The sequence below is a fragment of the Eptesicus fuscus genome, chromosome 9 (genome assembly GCF_027574615.1).
Source record: "Eptesicus fuscus isolate TK198812 chromosome 9, DD_ASM_mEF_20220401, whole genome shotgun sequence".
Classification (NCBI taxonomy): Eukaryota; Metazoa; Chordata; class Mammalia; order Chiroptera; family Vespertilionidae; genus Eptesicus; species Eptesicus fuscus.
Genome location: NC_072481.1, coordinates 89,232,341 through 89,259,033, shown reverse-complemented (window position 1 = coordinate 89,259,033; position 26,693 = coordinate 89,232,341).

Here is a 26,693-nt window from a genome sequence, read left to right as displayed (position 1 = left end):
TATTTCTCTTTTATTAGATAGGATGTATCAGTAAAATACTATAATGGAATATATTTTACTGACCCTGTTTGTCTTTCTTATATTCATGGAAAAATAGCTTTTATCATTCTGGAAAATTTTAGACACTATCTTTTCAAATATTGCCTCCATTTCCTATCCTCTGATTAGATATGTTAGACATCTATCTACCTTCCTTCCATATTTTTTCCTCTTTGCTCTATGTGGGTAATATCTTCAGAAACTTTCTCCACTTTATGAATTCTCTTGTAATTTGTATATGTTAAAAACATACATCAAGCTATAATTTCAACCATTATATTTTTATTTCTGGAAGTTCTATTTGCTCATTTTTAATATATCTGTTCATTATTAATAGTATCTTGCTTTTAAGTAATTTTGATTATTACATTTTTATTTCTTCTTACAAAAAGAATTTTTATAAGTTTATTTGAGCCAAACTCACAACATATGCCAGGGAACAAGTTCTCAAATGCTTCCTACATTTTTTTTTCTTAAAAAAATAATACTTTATATGCTGTGTCTGGAAAGTCTAATACCTAAAGTAACTGATCTAACTCTGTTGTTTACTTTTGCTAATTCTCACTAGCTATGGCTTGTTTTTGTGAGTGCAGGTAATTGCTATTTTGAACTCACATGTGGTTCAGTTTCAACCAGGGGGATTCAGAGTGGCTTGCAGAGGAATGCTTCCCTCCAGGGATGATTTATGTTTGTTTCTGCAAGGTGTCCAGAGTCCTTTAGAGAAACACTTGTCAGTATCCATGGCATCTCTACACACTGAGGTCCTACTGTCACTTTAAGCTGCAAACACAATTGCAGTCCAGTCCCTGACAATAATCAAAGCCCTTTGACTTAATGTCAAATATAGTCGTCTCTAGTCACCTGCAGAGGAAAATGTGGGTATTATCCCTCTTCTCTCTCCAACCCCCAGCATTCACCCTCAACTACTGCTTGCCAATGGTACCCTATCAGGATCAAGACCAAGATGGAGAGCATTAGGAAAATGGAGTCAAACAGCAGCTGGGCCGTTTTCTATCCAATGAATGGTTGGCTACTTCCTTCTCTCATAGACATTTTGGTGGGCACTTGAGTGGTTCTCCTGTTGTATTTTTCCAACTGCAACTCCTGAAACATGAATAAATTGAACTGGATGCTTCTTTCAGCCCTGCTCTTCTAACCCATTTTCTTGCACAGATTCAGTAGAGTCCATGACTCCTCCATTGAGGCATCCTGGTTTCAGGCCAGCTCTCTCCCTCCACCCAGACCACTCTGGCCCATGGAGGAGCATCCTATGATTTACCTACAAGAGAGGTGCAGCCCCTTCCCCCCCAAAACTGCAACTCCCTTTGTTCCACCCTGCCATCCAGTGTCTCTCTACTTCTAGATATTTTTCTTAACAAATGTGGATTGAATACAAAACCTCACGTGGCATTGCAACAGATTATCTTCCTCTCCCTTGCCTGTGGCAGAAATTAGAGTCCTCGAGGAGGCAGCCTGACTGCATCCCAGCAGGAACTGGGTCTGCAGAGCCCGTGCTGGGTGTTGCGTGAGAGCTGGCCTCTGGATCTTTACGTGGACTCTGAGGCTGTGTCTTTGGGGGTCTCAACTGACAGCTGAAGGTGCCTACAGAGCTCCTCCTCCTTAGTGGTCTCTAAACTGAAAGCTCCCGCCACCCAGCTCCACAGCATGCTGCAACTTTGCTCAGCTTCTACACTTCTTAGCAGTTGATTGTGTTCGTTTTGCTTTCTTGGCCTTTCAAATTTTTAATGTACATCTTAGAAATCAGGAAATGCCTTGAAGAGAAATTGCTCATAGACTCAGTTCTCTTTGGTTCCCTTTTCTCTGTGTCCCTGGCTCATCGAGTCTGGCAACTTGGTGTCTCAACCTTCAGGTTTTTTTGACTGAAGCAAGCTATGAACTGCCACATTCTGTTTGGGTTCCACACCCCATGCCAGGACCTGAATCAGCAAATGCTCCAAGAGGACAAGAACAGTTGTAAAGAAAGGAATCACCTCACTGCATCTGTCTCCTGTCTAGCATCTTGGCCCTAGGAATCCTGGCAATTTGATTGCTCTTTGAGGCTCAGACTAATTTACATTTTTATTTTATTCAGCTTTCACAGTGCTTCAGCACCAGGGTTATTCTGATACAAAGTACTCCTTCACAGCCAGAAATGGAAATCCTTTTCACATTTTTTTTCCAAGAAATGTACCAGGTGGTATATATTCTTATTTAATAAAAATGTCTTGCTACTGGCTTTAAATATGAAAGATAATTTGACATAGAACAAAATTCTTGGTTCACAGAAACTTTTTCCAAAATGTTGTAAATGTTATTGCATATTCTTTTTTTTTTCAATCCTCACTGGAGGATATGTTTTCATTTATCCTAGAGAAAGAGGAAGGGACGGGGAGAGAGAGAGAGAAAATATCCACGAAAGAGAAACATTGATTGGTTGCCTCGCCTATGCACCCTGACCGGGAATAGAACCCACAATGTGGGTAGTGCCCTGACTAGAAATCAAACCTGTGACCTTTCAGTGTATGGGACAATGCTCTAACCAACTAAATCACACCAACCAGGTTTTGCTCCATATTCTTTTTGCATTTAATATTGCAGAAGAAAAGTCTTACATGAGTCTTTTTGTTCATTTGGAATAAAAGTTAAAATCACTTAATGTTTTCATCAAGACACCAAAAAGGATTAAAGCTACAAAACAATGTCTACATAGGTTTTATGTATAGGTGATTGGGAAGGGATTTCACAATTTGAGCCCTCCGTATAGAGGATGTGGGATAGGAGTTGGGATGATTCGTGAAGAGGTTTTGGGGGATGCCTTTGGAGTTTGTTATTAATTCCAACCTATAGCTGGCACTCTCCCCTCAAGTGTGTTGGGGATGAGTTCAGTGGACACTAAGAATCCTTGAGAAGATTTCCATTTTGAGATAAGGAAGTCCTTTTCACACAGCCATTTATTAGTGTTTGTATACTGGCCATTTATAAGAAGTAACAAATACCGTATGGTCTCAACTAAAGTAAACATGCACAGAATAAATGTTTTAAGGAACCACAACAAAAGGATTAGTGTACTTGGAACCTAGGTGATTCTTATTTTTGTCTTCATACATTATCTTATTTTGCCAAAATTTACAAAGACATACTACTTTTTATAATTATATATGTTGTTTTTTAAAGATACCTAATTATAGCCCTAACCAGTTTGGCTCAGTGGATAGAGTGTCGGCCTGCGGACTGAAAGGTCCCAGGTTCGATTCTGGTCAAAGGCATGTACCTTGGTTGTGGGCACATCCCCAGTAGGAGGTGTGCAGGAGGCAGCTGATCAATGTTTCTCTCTCATCGATGTTTCTAACTTTCTATCCCTCTCCCTTCCTCTCTGTAAAAAACAACAACAAAAAAAACCCAATAAAAATATATTTTTTAAAATATCTAATTATGGACTTATAGACTTGGAAAGAGTAGAGTACCAGGATTGGGAATGGACGCTCCATTCTCTTATACCATATTTTGACCTATGCATCTCTTCCAATTTTACTGTTCTGGAATTATATCCTTTTATAATAAACTGGTGATCAACAATTCAAATGCTCTTCAATCAACTTCTTTTACCACTCTATTTTGTTGGCTAAGGCTTATAAACAACAAAGGTTCAGAGAATTTAAATAACTTACCTAAAGTCTACACAAGTGTGTGACACCTGTACAACAGCTTGCACAACATGGTTTGGGTGGAGCCGCACAGTCTGGTTAGTTTGAGGGAAAATCCCACCCACGAAGAGGACAACAATAATAATACCAAATTACAACAGGAGAGCCTAAATAAACCACACAAGGGACATAGGATATCAAGGATATTGCACCAGTGGATCCCCCAGGACACCTACTACATAAGGTCATGCTGTGAAGACTGAGAGTCATAGCAGTTCTATCTAAGACAGAGAATAAACACAAAGAGAAAGCTAAAATGGGGAGACATAAAAAACAACCACCGAATGAAAGAAAAGGAGGAATCACCAAGAAAAGAGCTAAATGAAATGGAGGCAAGCAAATTATTAGACATAGAGTTCAAAGTAATGGTTATGAGGATGTTCAAGGAATTTAGTAATAACTAAAAGGAACTTAGTGAGAACTACATCGGTATGAAAAAGGACATAGAAATCATGAATAAGAACCAATCAGAAATGAAGAATACCATATCTGATATCAAGAGTACACTGGAAGGAATTATAAGTCAGCTGGATGAAGCAGAGGATCAAAGCAGCAATTTGGAAGACAAGGTAAAAACAAAACAAACAAACAAACAAAACAATACATTCAGTTAGAGCAACAGAAAGAAAAAAGAATTTTTAAATAAAAGGATTGCCCCTGGCTGGTTTGACTCAGTAGTTAGAGCATTGTCCCATGGACTGAAGGGTCTGGGTTTGAGTCTTGGTCAAGGGCATGTACCTGGGTTGCAACTGATCACTGTCTGTGTCAGGGGGTGTGCAGGAGGCAACAGATTGATGTGTCTCCCTCATATCAATGTTTCTCTCTCTTTCTCTTCCTCTCTATCCCTCCCATTCTCTCTAAAAATCAATTGAAAAAAATATCCTCAGGTGAGGATTAACAAAAAAATCACACCACAAAAACAAAAACAAAAAATATGACGAGAGTTTAAGGGAACTTTGGGACACCATGAAATGTAACAATATCCACATCATAGGGATACCAGAAGGAGAAGAAAGCAAGTAAGGGATATGAAAACCATTTGAAGAAATACTGACAGAAAACTTCCCTAATCTCATGAAGCAAAAAGTCCCACAAGTTCAGGAAGCACAGAGAATCCCAATCAAAATGAGCCCAAAGAAACCCACACCAACACACATCATAATTAAAATAGCAAAGTGTAAAAACTAAGAAAGAATATTAAAGGCATCAAGAGAGAAAACAGTTACCTACAAGGGAATTCCCATAAGGCTGTCAGCTGATTTTTCAACAGAAACACTTCAAGCTAAAGGGATTGGCATGAAGTACCCAAAGTAATGAAAAGCAAGAAACTGAACCCAAGACTATGCTATCCAGCAAGGCTATCATTTAAAATTGAAAGTGAAACAGCCCTAACTCGTTTGGCTCAGTGGACAGAGCGTCAGCCTGCGGACTGAAAGGTCCCAGGTTCTATTCCGGTCAAGGGCATGTACCTTGGTTGTGGGCACATCCCCAGTAGGAGGTGTGCAGGAGGCAGCTGATTGATGTTTCTCTCTCATCGATGTTTCTAACTCTCTATCCCTCTCCCTTCCTCTCTGTAAAAAAAATCAATAAAATATATTTTAAAAATAAAAAATACATACATACAAATATATAAATAAATAAAACTGAAGGTGAAATAAAGAGCTTCCCAGACAAAAAACAAAAATGCTAAAGGAGTTCATTACAACCAAACCAGCATTGCAAGAAATGTTAAAGGGACTGCTTTAAGAAGAAAGATATAGAGAGAGGAACATAGGTATAAAGAAATAATGTCAATAAATAAGTACTGATCAATAATAACCTTAAATGTTCATGGATTAAATGCTCCAGTCAAAAGACATAGGGTAGCTGAATAGATAAGAAAACATGACCCATATATATGCTGTCTACCAAGACACCCACCTTAGAACAAAAGACTCACACAGGATGAAAGTGAACAAATAGAAAAAATATACCATGTAAATAGAAATTTTTAAAAAGCAGGAGTAGCAATACTCATATCTGACAACATACACTTCAAAACAAGGTCATAACAAGAGATAAAGAAGGTCACTATGAATACTAAAGGTGTTGATCCAACAAGAAGACATAACACTTGTAAACATATATGCATCCAATATAGGAGCGCCTAAGTATAAAAAGCTTTTCATGGACTTTGAGATATTGGTAGCAATATAGTCATAGAAGGGTACTTTAACACCCCACTATCATCACTGGATAGGTCTTCCAGATAAAAAAAATCAACAAGAAAACAGAGACCTTTAATGATACACTGGATCAGATGGATTTAATTGCTATTTCATCCCAAAGCTGCAGGTTATATATTCTTCTCAAGTGCACATGGAACATTCTCAAGCATAGACCACATGTTAGAATACAAAATAAGTCTTAATAAATTCAAAAAAATTGACACTATATTAAGCATCTTCTCGGATCACAATGGAATGTAACTAGAAATCAACCACAATTTAAAAAAAAAAAACCTGAAAAATATTCAAACACATGGAGGGTAAATAGCAATGAATGCACTACAAACGAGATCAAAGAAGAAATAAAAAATTACCTGGAAAAAAATAAAAATGAACACACAACAACCCCAAATCTATGGGACACAGTGAAAGCAATTCTGAGAGGGAAGTTCATGGCATAATAGGCCTACTTCAAGAAGCAAGAAAAATCTCAAATAAATAACTAACCTGACACCTAAAAGATCTAAAACAAATATTCAAAAATGTATATGGAACCAAAAAAGACCCTGAATATCATTAGCAATCTTGAGAAAGAAGGACAAAGTTGGAGGGATCACAACACCAGATATCAAACTATGCTACAAAGTCACTGTAATCAAAACACCCTATATTGGCACAAGAACAGGCATATAGGTCAATGGAACAAAACAGAGTGTCCAGAAATCAATCCAGGTCTTTATGGTCAATTAATATTTGACAAAGGAAACAAGACCATACAGTGGAGTAAAAACAGTCTTTTCTATAAATGGTGGTGAGAAAATTGGACAGGTACATGCAAAAAAAATGCAACAAGACCACCAACTTATATCATACAAAAGAATAAACTCAAAATGGATAAAAGACTTACATGTAAATGATGATACCATAAAAGTCCTAGAAGATATCATAGGCAGTAAAATATCAGACATCTCTCAGGACAATATTCTCCAAGGGCAAGGGAAACACAGGAAGAAATAAACAAATGGGACTACATCTAACTAAAAAGCTTCTGCACAGTAAAAGAAACCTTTAACAAAATGAAACCACTGTATGGGAACACATATTCACCAATGGTATATCTGATGAGGGGTTAATATCCAAAATTTATAAAGAACTTATACAACTCAACACCAGGAAGACAATCCAATTAAAAAATGGACAAAAATAGACACTTCTCCAAAGAGGACATACAGCTGGCCAAGAGACATATGAAAAAAATGCTCAAGGTCACTAAACATCAGAGAGATGCAAATTAAAACTACACTGAGGTATCACCTCACACCGGTCAGAATGGCTACCATCAATAAATCAACAAATGACAAGTGCTGGCAAGGATGTGGAGAAAAGGGAACCCTCTTGCACTGCTGGTGGGAATACAGACTGGTGCAGCCACTATGGAAAATAGTATGGAGTTTCCTCAAAAAATTAAAAATGGAACTCGCATTTGACCCAGTAATCCCACTTCGAGGAATACATCCTAAGAAACCCAAAACGTCAATAAGAAAGTATATATGCACCCCTATGTTCATAGCAGCATTATTTACAATGCCAAGATCTGGAAACAGCCCAAATACTCATCAGCAGATGGGGGGGAAGCGGGTGTGAAGGTGGGGTGGAGGTGAGCAAAGGGAGGGAGATGGGGGACATCTGCAATAGTGTCAACAATAAAAAATTCAAATAAAAAAAGACCACAAAATAAAATGCCTAAATATACCACACACACACACACACACACACACACACACACACACACACCGGAAACCTTTTCTCTGGATAGTGATTTCCCCCTCTATATCTGTTCTATTAGACGGGGAGAGGACTTAAAGAAAATCCCTGTTCCAGACATCTGGAAGGTCTGTGTGTTAGGTGGTCAGAAGGGCACACCGGCTGTGTTCTCTCCAGCTGCAAACTGAAAGTTAGACCAGCCCTCATTCTGCCTCTTCATGGGGCCACATGTTCGGTCCTTTTTTCTTCACTACCTCCTGCCACTCATTGTGCCTTCTCTCCTCTGGACCTCTCCTCTGCTCACACACAGTCAGCCTCTACCCCCACCCCCACTGGCTGGTACACAATGCAGCATGTTTTCATTCAACTATTTCGGCCTTATTTTGTGGGTCCTATTTCCCCCAGGAGCCTGTGAGCTCCTAGAGGGCAGGGATGTGACAATGCCCACGCTCCTTCTCTGGGCTGAGCCACTTAGGGCTTTTCCCAAATGCGATTAGACTAAGCCGGTGCATCTGCTCATTCTGCCTTCACCGCTTTTGCCCCATGCCTTACCCATTCCATGGCATTCTCAGCCCCCAGTTTTCTTTGGGGATTCAAACAAGGCCTAAGAGACAAAGAAGAGCATTGGTGAGAGAAATGCGGGCTCTCTCCCAGGAGAGAAATGAGCCAGACAAGGGTAGGCTCCCCGCCTCCCCGCCTCCCCCAGTACAGTACAGTCCTTAATGGCTCCTGCCCCAGAGGCTGCCTTCAGATCGACAGAGAAGTGAATTGCGATGAAAAATTCATCAGCTTCTGCCTGTCCACAGCCCAGAAACGCGAGGATCACGTGACCTCGGCAGCAGCCAGGGGGCAGTTAAGGCAGCCTCTGCAGAGGCGAAGCTGAGCTCAGATCTGCAGACCTGCAGGGCTTAGCCTGCAGCGCCCACCTGCCCAGGAGCATGCGCACCGCGGGGATATGCAGGCGGCTTGGCCCCTGGGGCTGAGGGCCATAGTTATTTTCAAAATCCTGCTGGGAAGCATGCCCTTGGCTCCCAGGACCCCTTGAGTGTGTAAATAGGCCGTCCCTAAAGACTGGGCCTCCCAATTAGGGCCTATTCCCTTGCCACTAGCTTCCGGCCATTGCTCAACCCGAAGGAACAGGCTTTGAGATTTGGGGTCAGCCAGAGTCCTCCAGTGCTGCAGTCCCGGTGCTGGGTGGGGTAATGAGGGAAGGTGGAGAGACCAGAATTAGAGACATGCAACTGAGCACCAGTTTCTGGAGGCCTCTGCAGCCCCTTCCATCTGAGCACAGAGCAAACAGACATTGCTTGTGCCCTCCCCCGCCACCACCACCACCTTCTAGCTAGCCAGCCACCTCCGCACTGCGCTGCCAGCCATGCCACATCTGAGACTGGGGGGAGGGACACAGAACTGCTTGCCTGCTCCCCAAGTCTCTGCATTTTGAAGTCACTTTCCTAAAATCAAACTGTAAATAGGCATGGATGACTTGCCTAAGGGTCACGCAGTACCATGAGATGCTATATTCTGACCTCACTGGGGTGCGCAGCATTTTCTGCTGTTTTGTTTCTGAATCAAATGCAGTGGTTAGGGGAATTTTAAATTCAGGTCAGGCTCTCCCAGGACCACCAGGCTAGGGAATGCGCTAAATCTTAGGCCAACAGCGCTATCTAGTGGTAGCTGACAATATGCAAGGAGGCGAGCTGAGTGATGTAATGGTCCACACGAGTTCCTCAGAGAGCTCTGCAGCAGGCTCCGAGAGGCCAGGCGTTTTATACTTCAGTTTTCCTTGTAAATGCATCATCTTACAGGGGGTTTTCCATAAGACTAATATTATATGATGAAACCGAAATGTCCCTCTTTGATTGCCATCTATTCTAGAGCTATTGGATTTGAAGCTGAAGAGGACATGGAGGTCTAAGCCCAACCTCCTTGATTCACAGCCTTGAGGGGCTTTCCTAGGTCCCGCCCAGCCAGGACGTGAATCCATGCTTCTGACTCCCAACTGCAGAATTGTTTTACATCTGTCTGCTCTCTTGGCAGCATCCAGCTCTTTTGTTCCCTGAGAACTGGAAAACTGACTCCTCACTATCTGAAAAATTTGGCGGACAGATTCTGGTCAGGGGCTCCCTAAGGTTTCGCTTCAACAGGGCTCTCTCCCTCATACTAGGATCCCTGAACTGTTCTCTGCCTTTGCCCCAACCCTAACCCTGACCAACATCTTGAGCTGTTTTCTTGCACCTCCTCCAGCCAAGACTAATCGCCCCCACCCCCCGGACTCCCAGCCCCACCCCCCAGACCCCACCCCCACCCGGAGAAGGGGTCACACAGGAGAGTGGGCCAGTGGCAAAGTTAGGCTGCTGGACTGCAGATGAGCCTGCAGTACAACTCAGAGCTTTCAACATTTGAGGGTTCCTGCATTGCAGATAGTCCAATCATTTCCTTCTGATCTTTAACTCTTGCCCTTATGATATCTCACAGTTTGAGAAACAAGTTATCTGCATTTCCAGAGGTGAAGTTTGCCTCAGGTGAGCTTCCTCAATATTGTTTTTTTCCCATTAAAAGGTTTGTATTGTCTCCTATCTTTTCATTCTCTCTTCTATTAGGGAGGAAATCCTTTGTCTTCTCCAAGCCAAATGCATCTACTTTTACCTCTAACATAAACTATTGAGTCCTCCCAAGAACACAGGGGAAGAGGGGGAGAAGAACTCATTAGAGAAAAAAAAATAAAAAGAAACTTTAAGAATCTATCAATCACATCTCAGGAGAATGAAAGGAGATATTGCTTACCTGAAAAAATAAAGATGACACAAGAAACAGAATATCCAGAGAACAGGAAAGACTCCTTGGAAATTAGAAATTATGAGAGCAACAATGAAAGATTCAAGAAAAGAGTTAGCATAAAATTTTAGGGACACCCCCAGAAATTTGAGCAAAAACACAAAACAAAACCAAAAAGACTAGAGTCTGGCCAGTGTAGCTCAGTGGTTGAGCATTGACCTATGAACTAGGACAGTGATCGGCAAACTCATTAGTCAACAGAGCCAAATATCAACAGTGCAATGATTGAAATTTCTTTTGAGAGCCAAATTTTTTAAACTTAAACTTCTTCTAACGCCACTTCTTCAAAATAGACTCGCCCAGGCCGTAGTATTTTGTGGAAGAGCCACACTCAAGGAGCCAAAGAGCTGCATGTGGCTCGTGAGCCGCAGTTTGCCGACCATGGAACTAGGAGGTCATGTTCGATTACCGGTCAGGGCACATCCCAGGTTGTGGACTCGATCCCCAGTAGGGGGCATGCAGGAGGTAGCTGATCAATTATTCTCTCTCATCATTGATGTTTCTATTTCTATCTCCCTCTCCCTTCCTCTCTGAAATCAAGAAAAATGTATATATTTTTAAACTAGAAAGTTAGTACGAGGGACAGCATCAGCTACATAATGTGGGGTCTCTTGTTTAAAAAGCATTTAAGAGTTTCAAAATGGTGACAGCAGAGCATTAACTCACACATGGGGTTGGTGCAATGGGCACAGTTGTCTGGTCCTTCTCTCCTTCCTCATAGTTCAGGGATCTCATCACCCCACACCATGAGGAATCTTCCTGATGGATTTTTCAACCACAAGGTCACTGCCTTTTATGCTGCTTTGGGATGGGGGAAGGCAAGATATGGTGTCCAATGTGATAGCCTCAGCCACACGGGCCATTGAGATGCAGATGGGATTAGTCTGATGGAGACGTGCTCTAAGTGTAAAACAGCCAGATCTCAAAGATTGAGTATGAAAAAAAGATGTCAAATATCTCATTAATAATTGTATTGAATTGATTACATATTGAAGTGAAAATATTTTAGATATGTTAGGTTAAAATAAAATATAGTTATGAGTTTGGACAATAGTATGGTGGTTACCAGAGGGAAAAGGGTGGGTAAAGAGAGCCAAATATATGCTGATGGAAGATGATTTGACTGTGAGTGGTGGGCACCCAGTGCAATATACAGAGTATGTATTGTAGAAATGTATACTTGAAACCTAGATGATCTTATTAACCAATATCATCCAAATAAGTTTAGTTAAAAATGAAATAAAATATGGTTAAAATTAATTTTACCATTTCTTTGTACTTTTTAAAAGTACGACTGCTGGGGAAAATTTAAATGTAGCTCCTGTTGTATGTCTATTGGAAAGCACTGGTCTAAAGAGATTTATTACTAAGACAGTCATTAACCTATGGTAGTTATCTCTGTTCTCTTTCTTGTTGTTATTACAAGGACTCAGGGCAGCAGGCCTGGCCATGCTGTATTGATCCATTTCCAAAGAAGAAACCAGAATCCACTGTAGGTATTTCAAAATGAAGGAGATTTAACATAGGGAATTGCGTTATCAAATTGTTATAAAGATTGAAAGAGCAAAAGGTGAAAGAGTTGTTGGCAGACACCCAGAAATGCAGAAAGCAGCTACCAGTCCCCCACAAGTCTGTGCTCTTGGGAGCTCACATCACTCACCCTGACCTATTGCTCAGTGGCGCCAAGAGCTCATGTGCTGGCCACAGCCAGGCAGAAGCCTACTTACCTGTGGCTGCTGATGGTTTCAAGATTGTTGGCACTGTTGTTGGAGCCAACAGTTAGCCTCCACTCTCCCCGAGCTGGAGTCACTGAGTCTGCTACTGAGAGGGGACCTGCCAGAAACACCACGGCTTCTACCTTCTCATACTCTCTAATTTCTGAGAATGCCTCCAATTGGCAGCCTTCAGTAGAAGTCGGCTATCAAAGGAGTCTGCAAATACAGTTTGCAAGCTTCCAGTCCTGGAGGTGAGGAGGAGGATAGAAGGAGAAGGTGCAGACCTTCTATAGCATCTCCTCACCGAAGAGGAAACTGGTAAACATAAGTGAATGGACCAGCAGGAACACTTTGGCTGACTATGAATGAATCATTGGTAGTGAAATGGAAAACTAGGAGAGCAATAAAATTTTTAAAATAAGTCAATTACAAACTCCAGGGGGAAAAAAACCAAAAAGTTGTACAATCAAGGAAATATAGTTTTAATGCACTACTTGGTCCAGCTGTGAACAATGTTTCTATGGTCATAATATTATAAGTAGTGAATATTAATTTACCAAAAATTATGTATAATTTTATTGGGATAATGGCAAGTAGACAGTGGATGAAATGAATCTGAGATCTAAATCTTCATCTCCCATGGCAGTAATTTAACACATAATTTCAAACCTGGGGGGAAAAGTCATAAAATAGCATTTTAAGTTAGTTGGTTATTTGTATCCTCAAAGGAAAAATTGAGTAGTTAAAGTAGGGAGTGGGGGGTCTGGAATGAGGAATGGGGTAACAGCATTGCAGGTTGGGGTGATAAACCTAATTTGCTTTAATGATGCACATATATTCCTTTGAAAAATATAAAATTGGATAAGAAGTTTTTAGCTTCATAAAGAAACCTTCTGCCCTCCAAAAACAAACAAGCTGTCCACTACTCATAGAGCATTCATTGTATACATACATTTATGGTAATAACGAAAAGAAAATGCCATTAGTGTCATAGGAAAGCGATGCTTGACAGCATTGAGTGGCATGATTTATTTGTGGAAGGAAAAGTTGACTGAGCAAGAACAAATCATTATCTTTAGCCAGTATTCTTTACCATAAACAAGTGTAGCTGTTCTTTGGTCGAGCAACGGTGGTTACAAATACTGTTTTGGAAGGGTAATTTGGAGCATGTTGTTTCAGACTATCATCCATGCCAAGACTGTTAGTTAGATAACGTTGAAATTGATGTTAACTCATGGAAGCTAAATTGTATTTGGACAGAAACATTTACTGCTCACCAAACATCTACCCTCTTGTAGTTCGGTAGGGCCGTGTGACCTTCCAGCCAGGAGGCTGAGTGGAAGTGATCTGTTTCTCTGAGCCGAGCATTGGGGAGCCAGCGCTCAGCTTCTCAGCCTCTCCTCCCAGCCTAGTGATTATTGAGAAGAGAGTCACAGATGGTGGCAGTGTTTTGCAACTCTGAGTGACCATGGGGAGGAGGTTATCCTCAGAGTCACCCATCACTCAGTGGCTTTGAGTGGTTGAGAAATAAACCTTTATTGTTTAAACACCTGAGGTTTTTGGCATGTACATGTTACTTAAATATAATCCAACCTATTCTGCCAAATGTTCTTTCGTATCGCTTCACTTACTATGTAATTGTAAAATGTGCTATTAATGGAACTCACTGAGCCACCGTCATGAATCCATCACCAGGTGTATTTAAGCAATGATTCTAATAAGAACAATGAGTTTATGTGGAGTCTCACACACCCCCTTACAAAGGCTTCTAAGATGATTATTTTTAAGATTGTTGTTAGGAGAGGGAAGTACAGCAGGTGGCCACATAACATATCTTTTCTCTGGTTAAATTTAACTTAACTTTGAGGGCACAGAACCCACAACTGAATAGTCATCATGTCCTAGCTAACTGACAGCTCTCAAAGGAAACAGAACTAAAGGAGTTAGACTGTTTAGATTCTGTCAAATATTTCAATCGGTCAATCAATAACATTATTTCAAAGCCTGCAGAGTTCAGTTGTTGAGCAAGTACAACACAACACTAAAAATGAATGGGAGATATATTTATTTTCCCCAAAACAAAAAAGAAGAACCACCAGGGGCAAGCACTGTTAAACATTTCTGTAAAGTAACATCCCAACAAACACACAATGATATACTTCCGATTTCATGCTTGTGCTGAAGCCACGGAACGAAGGAGACTGGAGAAATCACTCAGTGGAGGATTCACAGGGATGATGTTTCAAGTTGGGCTTTGTAGGAGGCAAAACAAGTATTAGTAGACAGGTGCAAAGAACATACACCAGATGAAAATATGGGAATGCAGAGAAGTCCAGGGAAGAGCAGGTTATGTGCAGAAGACAAGATCAGCATGCATGGGATGACAGTTCCTGAAGGAGGATACAAAAGATGGCATCCAGAGAGGAAAAAATTAGTGAGGGACCCTGAAGGCCAGTGATGTAAATCATTTAAGAATTGCTTAATGAGGTTTATATAAAATGATCTGGAAAAGAGAGATTATAGAGATGGGGAAAGAAGACCAACCTGGGACATAATGCCATGATTCAACTATGACATTATGAATTGGGATATTGTTTTGGGGTTTGGAAAGGAAGGAGAAAATCCAAAAGATAAACTCAGAAGGATTTGAAGATGGATTTAGACGTGAGGGTTAACAAAAATGTAACACATTTCTAGGGGGATGCCTAAGTCTCTGGGTGATGCTTCTTTGGGGGCTTTCTATAAAGTGGGAGGCTCCCCTCGTATGCACCTCTGCCCTTTGTCCTTCCCCTTCTTCTTACAAAGAGTGTGGAGCAGCTGCTGTCTTATGAATACAAGGCTTAAAATACATGAAGACTAAAGCCATGTGCCCAGGAAGGCTGAACAGAATATAGGTAGAAGGAGATCAGGGCCCTGATGGCATCAAAGAGCCACTATACCATCCCGATTGCCTACCTAGAGACCTCAGGTTATGAGAGAAAAATAATGCTACAATGGGGTTAAGCCACCAGGTGGGCTTTCATCACAGGAAGCCAACGCAGTTCCTAACCTATCCACTGCTTTTGCCCCTTTGCTCAAACACGTACACCATCTGCAGCACCCTAGCTCTACTCTCTGCTCAACTGATTTATTTCTTTATGTCCTCTGCAGTCCCCGCCCCTCCTTGGCCTCCAACACACAAGGGTTCCTCCCTCAGCCTGCCCCTCCCTGGCCTCCTGCACACAGGGATCCCTTCCTCATCCCTCAGCACTGTTAGCTGGTTGTGTCACATGAATAGCATTTCTGCTTCCTGTTAGCTCCTCTTTTGTACAGGAAGTGTCTTCTCAACTATGCTGTGACATTCTGATGGCAAAGACCCGTTACTGTTTGTTTTTCTTTTAACTTCCACAGAACCCTTCTAGAGTAGCAACTAGTCCCTACTGAGAGCTTCTCTCCTGGAAGGCTGGGTTGGAGAGGCGATGTGTCCTTGTGTAAGTGTGGAGGGTGGGAGCCGAAGGGGAAGCTTGTTTAAAATCTTTTGAAAAGTATCATTTCAGGCGTGCAGTGGGAAACATGGGTGACCCGGGGAGCGGGGGGATGGAGGGGAAGGCGGGGGGGGGGGTCAAAAGGTACAAATTTCCAGTTATAAAATAAATAAGTCATGGTAATGTAATGTAAAGCATGGTGACTATATATCCAGAGGACTTTGCATTAAAGTTTATGGGCTATTTGATCTCAAGTTAAAATTTATAGTACTAATTATGGTTTATTCAGCATAGTAACACCAGACTCCAGCCCACACACATAGCCCAGGACACAGCCACTCCCAAAGCTGCTTGAAACTGCCAGCTTGGGGTGTTCCCTCGTTTGAGCACTCCTAACTACTCCTGAGCAATGCTGAGTGACTCACCAGCTTCCTTCCAACACCTCCACCTCTCCACCTTGTGCCAGGTCCACCTAGCTTCCTAAGGCCAAAATAGCATCCTGGGACAACTGTCCTAGAAATGTACCAGAATGAACAGGCAGAATAGTTAAGCCCCTTCAGAGGCACTTGGATGATTTTCTGGAACAGAAAATAACAGTAGTTCTTTTCCAAATCAGAATCCTTTGTTTGGCCCAGTGTATTAAAAGTTCCCCGCTCCGCCCCATCTGCCCCCCTTATCTATGCAGCAACACAGTTGCCATGATTCTCATTCCCATGCTGTTGCCTGACTGAGCAAAAGTGCAAAAGGGCCCCATGGTCTGTGAGTACCCAGCTGGCCCATTTAATGGCTGTAGCAGCTCACGCAGACCCAGGTGCAAAAAGAGCAGGCTCCACCTCACCACGTCTGCTGTGTGTGATCTGAGCCAAGGAAATCGGCCTTTGATACATCCCGGTTACCCACCGCACTATATTTAAATGTGGACTAAAGCAGGGCCTGCATGGAGGCATGGATACATGGAATAGACTGAGAGAAGTCAGAGAAAAAAGGGGGTTGGGGTGAGGAACATGATCAAAGGTGAAGAGATTAGCCAAAGAACATATATGCATAGCCCATGGACACAGACAACAGTGTGGTGATGGCCAGATGTAGAGGGGGCAGAAGCTAGGTGGAGGTGGGTAAAGGGGGGTCGGGGGGACAAGAGGGCATGTAATAGTGTCAACAATCCTATATAATAAAAGGCTAATATGCAAATCAACCAAACGATGTAATGACCAATCGCTATGATGCACACTGACCACCAGGGGGCAGATGCTCAATGCAAGAGCTGCCCCCTGGTGGTCCCCAGCGGTGTTGGTGGGAGCCTCTCCTGCATCCACAGCAGTGTTAAGGATGTCCGGCTGATGGCTTAGGCCTACTCCTAAGCCAGCAGTCAGACATCCCTCAAGGGCTCCTCGACTGCGAAAGGGCACAGGCTGGGCTGAGAGACCCACCCCCCCCCCCCCAACACACACACACACACACACACACACACACACACACACGAGTGCTCGAATTTCCTGCACTGGGCCTCTAGTAAATAAATAAAAATATTTAAGTTATTTCTTATCTGACCCTCCAACAGGTGGCTCAAATTCCAGGAGCCTTGCAAAAAGCTGCAGACCAGTCAGATAGCCACTAGGGGGTGCCCTGCTAACGTTTGTCAGACCCAGAGGGCTCAGTCCCTGAAGTTTTCTGATATATTGGGCACGATTTACCAAACTGCTTATTTTATCCCTCCATAAAGATGTAGAAAGCATTAATAATGGGCACACTCCCAATAATGAGCAAATGAAACTAATTGTTTTACTTTCATTTGCTTTTGAATTTAACATTGGCCAGCAGTATTGAAATAAGGTGTTGATTGGTGGCAAGATAATGCGCAGCAAACCTTCTGAAGAAAACCCCTAGAATGGACTCTATCCCAGAAATGTGGGGCACAGGGCATTCCATGTCCATGCGGGAGTGGAAGTCTTTTTAGAGCTATCCAAACAGAATATTTCAGTAGAAGAGCCAAATGTCTTCTTAGTTTATTGGAATTTTTATTGAGATAATTATAGATTCACATGCAGTTGTAATAAATAATTCTAAGAAATCTCATGTATGCTTTCCCCCAATGGTTAACATTTTCAAAACATACTAGGTGTACTGGTTAGTAATGTGGATTTTATATAATCAAAGAAAACATGATAATTTCAAGAGAAACATCAAAAGTGCTTTATTCAAAGTAAGGTTCATCGCTAGCTACACATTTCCCCATCTTTCAGGTAATCTGTGGATACCGTCCCAATAGAACTTCTTGTTTTGAGGCAAACCATTCAGACCCAATTTTCCACTTCTTTGTATGTTTTGAAGTGCTGCTCAGAAAGTGCGTGTGCCATCGACCAGAACAAGTGGTAATCTGAAGGAGCAAGGTCTGGTGAATACAGTGGGTGAGTTAATACTTCCTAGGCAAGATCTTTTAACGTTTTGCACTCAGATGTCAAGTGTGACTCAACATGGTTAGCATCGGTAGCAGCTCGTATGTCGAGCCACACTCGACACGTAGTTTCACCGCGGGGGGAAGGGGGATTTTTGTCTATTTTTCCAGTATCTTTTCTAGTTTTCATTAGCATGAAAGGACAAGTAAAATGTAAATGCCATCTCAACTGATGCCACCACCTAAGCTTATCTTTTGCATAGGCAGCAATCTTGAGTAGGAGGGTCCAAGGCATGAGTCGTTGCATCATGCCTTTTTGAGCTTGCATCATCTTCCCTTGATAAAGAACCTTCCTTATCTTTTCGTCTCCTAGGTTTGTTTAGGTTTCTATTAGCATATCACAGATGTTGTCCTGACACAGGGTTTAGTTGGATGATTGGTTTGCCCCCTAGCAGTCGCACGTTCTGAGTGAATTTCCCCTTCTCAGGATGGATAAGTTTTCCAAAGACATAGAAAGCAGCGATGATGAATTTTACTTCGAAAACGAAGAAAAAAGTGAAAAATGTAATAGTGACAAAGTGAGTTCTCCGAGGATGCGAGTGGAGATGATGAACAAATCGCTGGTCCTAGTGGAACTACAGAAAGGAAAAAGTCCCTTGCTTTGCCCAAAGATCTGGCTGAAATACTGACAGTGACAGTGACATTGAACTCATAAAGGCAAAACGAAGACGCACATTTGTTTATTCGAGTGAGAGTGATGGAGATATAGGTGATATCATTGAGAAATCGGGTATAAGACCCAGTGAAAGTTACGTTTCTAGGGGAAAACAGGAAAAAGAAAAGTGGACATCTATATCTGTGAATGACAAAGAGCCTAGCAGAATCCCTTTCTCCATTGGTCAGTTACATGTTGGACCTCAAGTTCCTTCTGGATGTGCCACACCAATAGACTTTTTTCAGTTGTTTTTTACTGAGACGTTGATAAAAAATATAACGGATGAGACAAATGAGTATGCTAGGCATAAATTTAGCCAGAAAGAACTATCCCAGGGATCCACTTGGAATAATTGGAAAGATGTGACGATAGAGGAAATGAAGGCTTTCTTGGTGTAATACTAAATATGGGTGTATTGAATCACCCCAACTTGCAGAGTTATTGGTCCATGGATTTTGAGTCTCATATACCATTTTTTCAATCTGTTTTCAAAAGAGAAAGGTTCTTGCAAATATTTTGGATGTTACACTTGAAAAATGACCAAAAGTCAAGTAAAGATTTGAGAACAAGAACTGAGAAGGTAAACTGCTTCTTTTCATACCTTGAAATGAAATTTAGGGAGAGATTCTGTCCTAGAAGAGAGATTGCTGTTGATGAGGCTGTTGTTGGTTTCAAGGGAAAGCTACACTTCATCACATATAATCCTAAAAAGCCAACAAAATGAGGTATTCGTTTATATGTCCTCTCAGATTCCAAATGTGGTTACGTACATTCATTTGTCCCTTATTATGGAGGAATAACATCTGAAACGTTGGTGAGACCTGATCTCCCTTTTACTAGCAGAATAGTTTTAGAGCTTCATGAAAGATTGAAGAACCCAGTACCTGGTTCTCAAGGTTATCATTTCTTCACTGACAGGTATTACACTAGTGTCACTCTTGCAAAGGAATTGTTCAAGGAAAAAACACACTTGACAGGGACAATAATGCCCAATAGGAAAGATAATCCACCTGTTATCAAACATCCAAAGCTAATGAAAGGAGAGATAGTGGCTTTCAGGGATGAAAATGTAATGCTTCTTGCGTGGAAAGACAAGAGGATAGTCACAATGCTCAGTACATGGGACACTTCAGAGACTGAGTCTGTGGAAAGGAGAGTGCGTGGTGGTGGGAAGGAAATAGTTCTCAAACCCAAGGTCGTGACCAACTATACAAAGTTTATGGGGGGTGTTGATATAGCTGATCACTACACAGGCACATACTGTTTTATGAGGAAGACTCTAAAATGGTGGCGTAAATTGTTTTTCTGGGGGCTTGAGGTCAGTGTTGTAAATTCCTATATATTGTACAAAGAATGCCAAAAAAGAAAAAATGAAAAACCAATAACGCATGTGAAATTTATTAGGAAACTAGTACATGATCTTGTTGGAGAATTCAGAGATGGTACACTAACTTCCAGGGTAGATTATTATCCACTAACTTAGAGCAACGTTTAGATGGAAAGCTCCATAGAATCACACCTCACCCTAACAAAAAACACAAAGATTGTGTTGTTTGTTCTAACAGAAAAATCAAAGGAGGAAGAAGAGAGACGATTTATATTTGCGAAACATGTGAATGTAAACCAGGTCTTCATGTGGGTGAATGTTTAAAAAATATCACACCATGAAAAATTATAGAGATTAAAATTACTCTTTGAATGTATCAATAATTTGAAATATAAAAAAATCCAAATAAATAAGTTTGTATGAAAAGAAACTCCAGTTTTTTATCCTACTGCCGCGCTTTGTAAAATCTGGGGTATTTAAAAAATTAAATCCCAAGTAGAATAAAGGAATCGAGAAAAAAGCAAGCGAGTGCAAAGGGTTAATATGTCTTTAACTGGTTTTGAAGTGTGTGATGGTGCGTTATCATGAAGCAACGTAACTTTGCCATGTCTTCTGGCCCATTCTGGTCATTTTATGATCAAAGCGTAGTTCAAATTGACCTGGACGTTCTTTGTCTTTCACATCAAAATCATCACTTTTAAAGCATTTAAACCAGCGTTCACAAGTATCTTGAGATGGAGCATGTTCACCATAAGCTTCCCGAAGTATATGATAACTTTTAGCAGCACTTTTCTTCAAAATAAAGTAATGAATTAAAACTTCCTGCAAATGCTCTTTTTTTGGCACTAAAAATATTTAAGTGTAAAAATGTCTATGATGTTAACACCTTCAGAAAATTTGATATATGAAGTTTTGATGCTTGTTGTCAATACAACAAAATAGCATACATATCAAATCGCATATATATCAATATAGGTTTAACTCCATCTATTGAAAAAAATCTGCATTATTAACCGGTACAACTAGTAGTATATTATAACAACCAGGATACTGACATTAACATAACCCACTGATCTTATTTATTTAGATTACTTAGATTTCCCCAATTTTATTTGTATTCATGTGTGTGTGTGTGTGTGTGTGTAGTTCTATACAATTTTATTACCTATAAGTTCGCCCAACCACCACCACAGTCAAGACACTGGTCATTTCCTCCACCACAAGGATTCCTCATGCTGTCCTTTTTATAATTACACCCATCTCTCTTGCAAGCCCTGGCAATCACTGATCTGTCCTCCATTTCTGAGACGTTGCCATTTCAAAAGTATTATATGAATGGAATAACACAGTCTCTAACGTGACAGAATTGGATTCTTTTTACTCAGTGTAATTCCCTGGAGATTCATCCAAGTCAACAGTTTGTAATCACTACAGAGTGCTTAACCATTTGCCTCTCAGAGTACATCCCTGCTGTGCTGCCTCAAGATTTGGCAAGTAAATAAAACTACTATGAACATTTGGGTAGTGATCCTAGCACTGCTAGCTAATGATGTTGAACATTTCTATCTTGCAAATAGTTTCTTTTTAATAATTATTCCTTTTCCTTCTTTTTCTTGACTTGTTTTAGTGGTTAGAACTCCTAGTACTACCAATAAGAGTAGTTAGAGCAGACATCTTTGCCATATTTCTGATCCTAGAGGGATGGCATCGTGTTTATGAGGTGGGACATAGTTATTTTTGTAGATGCTTTTTATCCAATTCAGATCATTCACCTTCATTTACAACTTGCTAAGAGTTCTTAATAATAAAAAGGGGTTGGATTTTGTCAAATGCTTTTCCTAACACCAATTGATATTATTATATGATTTTTAATTATTATACACTAGAGGCCCGATGCACGAAATTTGTGCAAGGAGCTCGAAATTTTTGCGGGAGGCCTTTGCCTCTGCCTCGACCCCAGCCTGCAGCAGCTTGGTCCAGAAGGACATCCAGTCTAATTAGCATATTATGCTTTTATTATTATAGATTTTGGGGACACCTTCTATATGTAGGTTTATTTCTGGGCTCTCAATTCTGTTCCATTGGTCTGTGTGACTGTTTTTCTGCCAGCACCATGTTGTTTTGATTATTGTTGCTTTGTAGTATAGTTTCAAGTCAGAGAGTATGAGTATGATACCTCTGGCTTTGTTCTTTTTCCTTAGAATTGCTTTAACTATTTGTGGGTTTTTTTGTGATTTCATACAAATTTGACGACTCTTTTGTTCTATTTCTTTGAAAAATGCCATTGAGATTTTGAAGGGGATTACATTAAATATAAATATTATTTTGGATAATATGCCCAACTATACTGATTCTTCCAATCCATGTCCTAGGTACTTTATTCTTTTGTTGCAGTTGCAAGTGGAATTATTTTTTTTATTTATTTTTCTGAAATTTCATTGTTAATAGTACTGTTTATAGGAATGCAATGGATTTTTATACATTGATTTTGTATCCTGCAACTTTATTGTATTTCTTTATTATTTCCAATAGATCTCTTTGTGGAATCTTTAGGGTTTTATATATAAAAATCATGGTTAATATCCAAAATATATAAAGAACTCATACAACTCAGCAACAAAAAACAAACAACCCAATTAAAAAATGAGCAAAGACTAAACAGACACTTCTCCCAAGAAGACATACAAATGGCCAACAGATATATGCAAATATGCTCAACTTCACTAACTACAAAGGAAATGCAATTCAAAACCACTTTGAGATACCACCACACACCTGTGAGAATGGCTTTATTGATAAGACAAATAATAACAAGTGTTGGAGAGGTTGTGGAGAAAAATGAACCCTCATTCACTGCTGGTGAGAATGTAAATTAGTACAGCAGCTGTGGAAAACAGTATAGAGGTTCCTCAAACATTAAGAATAGAACTACCAGAGGATCTAGGAATCCCTTTTCTGGGTATCTACTCCCAACATTGATATCAACCTAATATATAAAAACCCAGGGTCTGTAATGTCCAAAGGCTCAACCAAACACCAGGCTGCACGTGCAGCAGGCTCTGGTGGGCGGAGACTGGCAAGCGGGCTGAACTGCTGACCTCTCTGGGAAAGAGAGAGGCAGGGTTGATCAGCAGCTACTGCAGCTGCTGGCAAGGCCCCAAGAGAGAGAGAAGCAGATCAGACCTTGCTTCTCTCTCTCTTGGGGCCTCACCAACAGCCTCGCCTCTCTCTCTCAGAGAGTTCAGCAAATCAGCCCACTCACCAGCAGCCTGGGTAGCTGTTGATCAGCCCTGCCGCTCTGATCAGGCCTGGAGATAGGCCCAGAGACGCTGACTGGCATAGAAACCGAACAATCAGAACTAAATCTGGGTGAAATGCGAGGAGCCAATAGCTGCCTAGGAGGCAGAGCTTTTGATGCTGACTGGCATAGAAACTGACAAATCAGAACCAAATCTGGGTGAACTGCGAAGGCAGAACCTAAGGTGGGGGCTGAGGAGGGGTTTTAAGGGTGACAGCTGTTTGGTGTAAGGTGTAGGAAAGCGGTTCAATTTTTTCATGAGTGATTTGACAGTATAGTGCATATGGCTGGCTATCAGTCCAGATCTAGGGATTATGTATTTTTGTCTGCCAAGAGCATCTCCTCCTGCTGAAAAAGGCTCCCCTCCCCCCCATTTAAGCAATCCTATCCTATATAATCTATCTATACTAATAAAAGGGTAATATGTTAATTAGACCAGGTCAACCGGCCATCTTCCAGATGTCCGACTTCCTTCTGGACAAAGCCATGTGGTGGGGGCCAAGGCAGAAGCAGTTAGGGGCAATCAGGCTGGCAGGGGAGGATCAGTTGGTAGCGAGGTCAGGCCGGCAGGGGGTTAGGGGAAATCAGGCCGGCAGGGGAGGGCAGTTGGGGGCAACCAGATTGGCAGGGGAGGGCAGTTGGGGGAGAGATCAGGATGGCAGGAGAGGGCAGTTGGGGGCAAGATCAGATTGGCGGGGAGGGTAGTTAGGGGCGATCAGGCAGGCAGAAGCAGTTAGGGGCAATCAGGCAGGCAGGCAGAGAAGTTAGGGGTGATCAGGCAGGCAGGCAGGCAGAGAAGTTAGGGGCAATCAGGCAGGCAGGCAGAGGGGTTAGGGGCAATCAGGCAGGCAGGCAGGTGAACAGTTAGGAGCCATCAGTCCCAGATTGCAAGAGGGATGTCCGACTGCTAGTTTAGGCCCAGGCCTAAACTAGCAGTCGGACATCCCCCAAGGGGTCCCTGAATGGAGAGGATGCAGGCTTGGCTGAGGGGACCCCCCCTCCCCCATGCACAAATTTCATGCACTGGGCCACTATAGTCTATATATATAAAAAGTCAGTGACCATAATGACGATAAAGACCGGTCGCTTTGGCACACATTGTGGCCAACCTCACAGCCCCTCCCCACTGCCAGCCTGCTCTTGATCAGACACTCCCACCCTGATGAAGAGCAGGGCAGCCGGCCAAATACCCACTTCCTTTCCCCCGCTACCAGCCCCACACCCAATCAGCCAGGCCCACAACAATAAACCCGCAGCCCCTCCCCCTGACCGGCCCCATGCCCAATCGGCCCCCCAACCCCAATAGGGGGTGGGGCTCACCATTCAATCACCAGTAGCCCCTTCCCCCAGCCAGCCTGGCCCTGATCGGGCTCCGATCAGGGGCAGGCCAGCCGGCCAACCTCCCACCATCTCCTCCTCCCAACAGGCCCAGCCCAATCCGCCCTGATTCAGGCCAGGCCTGCTGGACCCCACCAGTGCACGAATTTGTGAACTAGGCCACTAGTTTATTCATAAAGCTATATGCATCCTCATGTTCATCACAGCATTATACATGGTGGCCAAGACATGGAAACACAAAAGTGTCCTTAGATTGTGACTAGATAAAAAGGATGTGAGATATATATACTGAGTGGCCAGATTATTATAATCTCTGAATGTAATCTGACCACTCAGTATATATATTTGTGTCTATATATATATATATATATACATATATATATATATATATACATATATATATATGTATATATATATATATATTTGTGTATATATATATATATATATATTTGTGTATATATATACATATATTTGTGTGTGTGTATATATATATATGTATACATACATATATATATATATATATATATACACATATATATATATATAGTGTGTGTGTGTGTGTGTGTGTGTGTGTATGTGTATATATATATTGGAGGCCCGGTGCATGAATTCATGCATGGGTGAGGTCCAGCCAGCCTGGGAAGGGGGAGGGGACATGGGCAGTTGGCCAACCTGCCTGCTGGTCTAACTCCTGGTCGAGGGGACAATTTGCATATTAACTTTTTATTATATAGGATATACACTGAGTGGCCAGATTATTATATGTTCAGAGATCATAATAATCTGGCCACTCAGTGTATATAATGGAATACTTACTACTCATCCATAAGAAAAGATGAAATACTGCCATCTGAGACAACTTGTATAGGTCATGAAAATATCATGCTAAGCAAGATAAGTGAGATGGAAAAAGACAGCAAGCATATGATTTCACTCATATGTGAGATATAAAACAGAAAGCAACAAACAAACAAAAAAACTCAGCGATACAAACAACAATATGGTGGTTACCAGAGGAGAATGGGGGCTGGTGGGAGGTAGAAAAGGATAAAGAGGGGGTCAAATATATGATGACAGAAGGAGACTTGACTTTGGTGAACACAATGCAATATACAGATGATGTATTATAAAACTGTATACTTGAATCTTATATAATCTTTTTTTTAAATAGATTTTTATTGATTTCAAAGAGGAAGGGAGAGGGAAATATCAATGAGAGAGAATCATTGATTGACTGCCTCTTGCACACCCCCTACTGAAGAGGATCGAGCTCGCAACCCAGGCATGTGCCCTTGGCTGAAATGGAGCCTGAGACCCTTCAGTCTGCAGGCTGATGCTCTATCCACTGAGCCAAACCAGCTAGGGCTAATATTATATAACTAAGGGCCCAATGCACGAAATTTGTGCACTGGGGGTGGGGGGTCCCTCAGCCCAACCTGCCCCCTCTCACATACTGGTAGCTCTCAGGGGGTGTCCTACTGATGGCTTAGGCCCGATCCCCACAGGAAGCGGGCCTAAACCACAATCTGGCCTCCCTTTATGGGAGGCAACCAGGCTGATCAGGGGAAGGCACCAGCCCCATTACCCCTCTGCTGCAGCCACTGTCAGTCACCAAGGTGTTTTCATCAACATGGACTCCAGTCCCTTCACCAAGAAAAAATGACAACTTTCTTTAGGCATTTTTAAGATGTGTCTTTCATAGGATATGTATTTCTTTCTTTCTTTTATTTTTTTTATCCTTACCTGAGGATATGTTTTCATTGACTTTTAGAGAATGTGCAAGAGAAAGAGAAAGGGAAAGATAGAGAGAAACATCAAAGTGAGAGGAACACTTTGATTGGTTGCCTCCTGCATGAGCCCTGATCTGGGCACCGGCCAGGGAGGAGCCT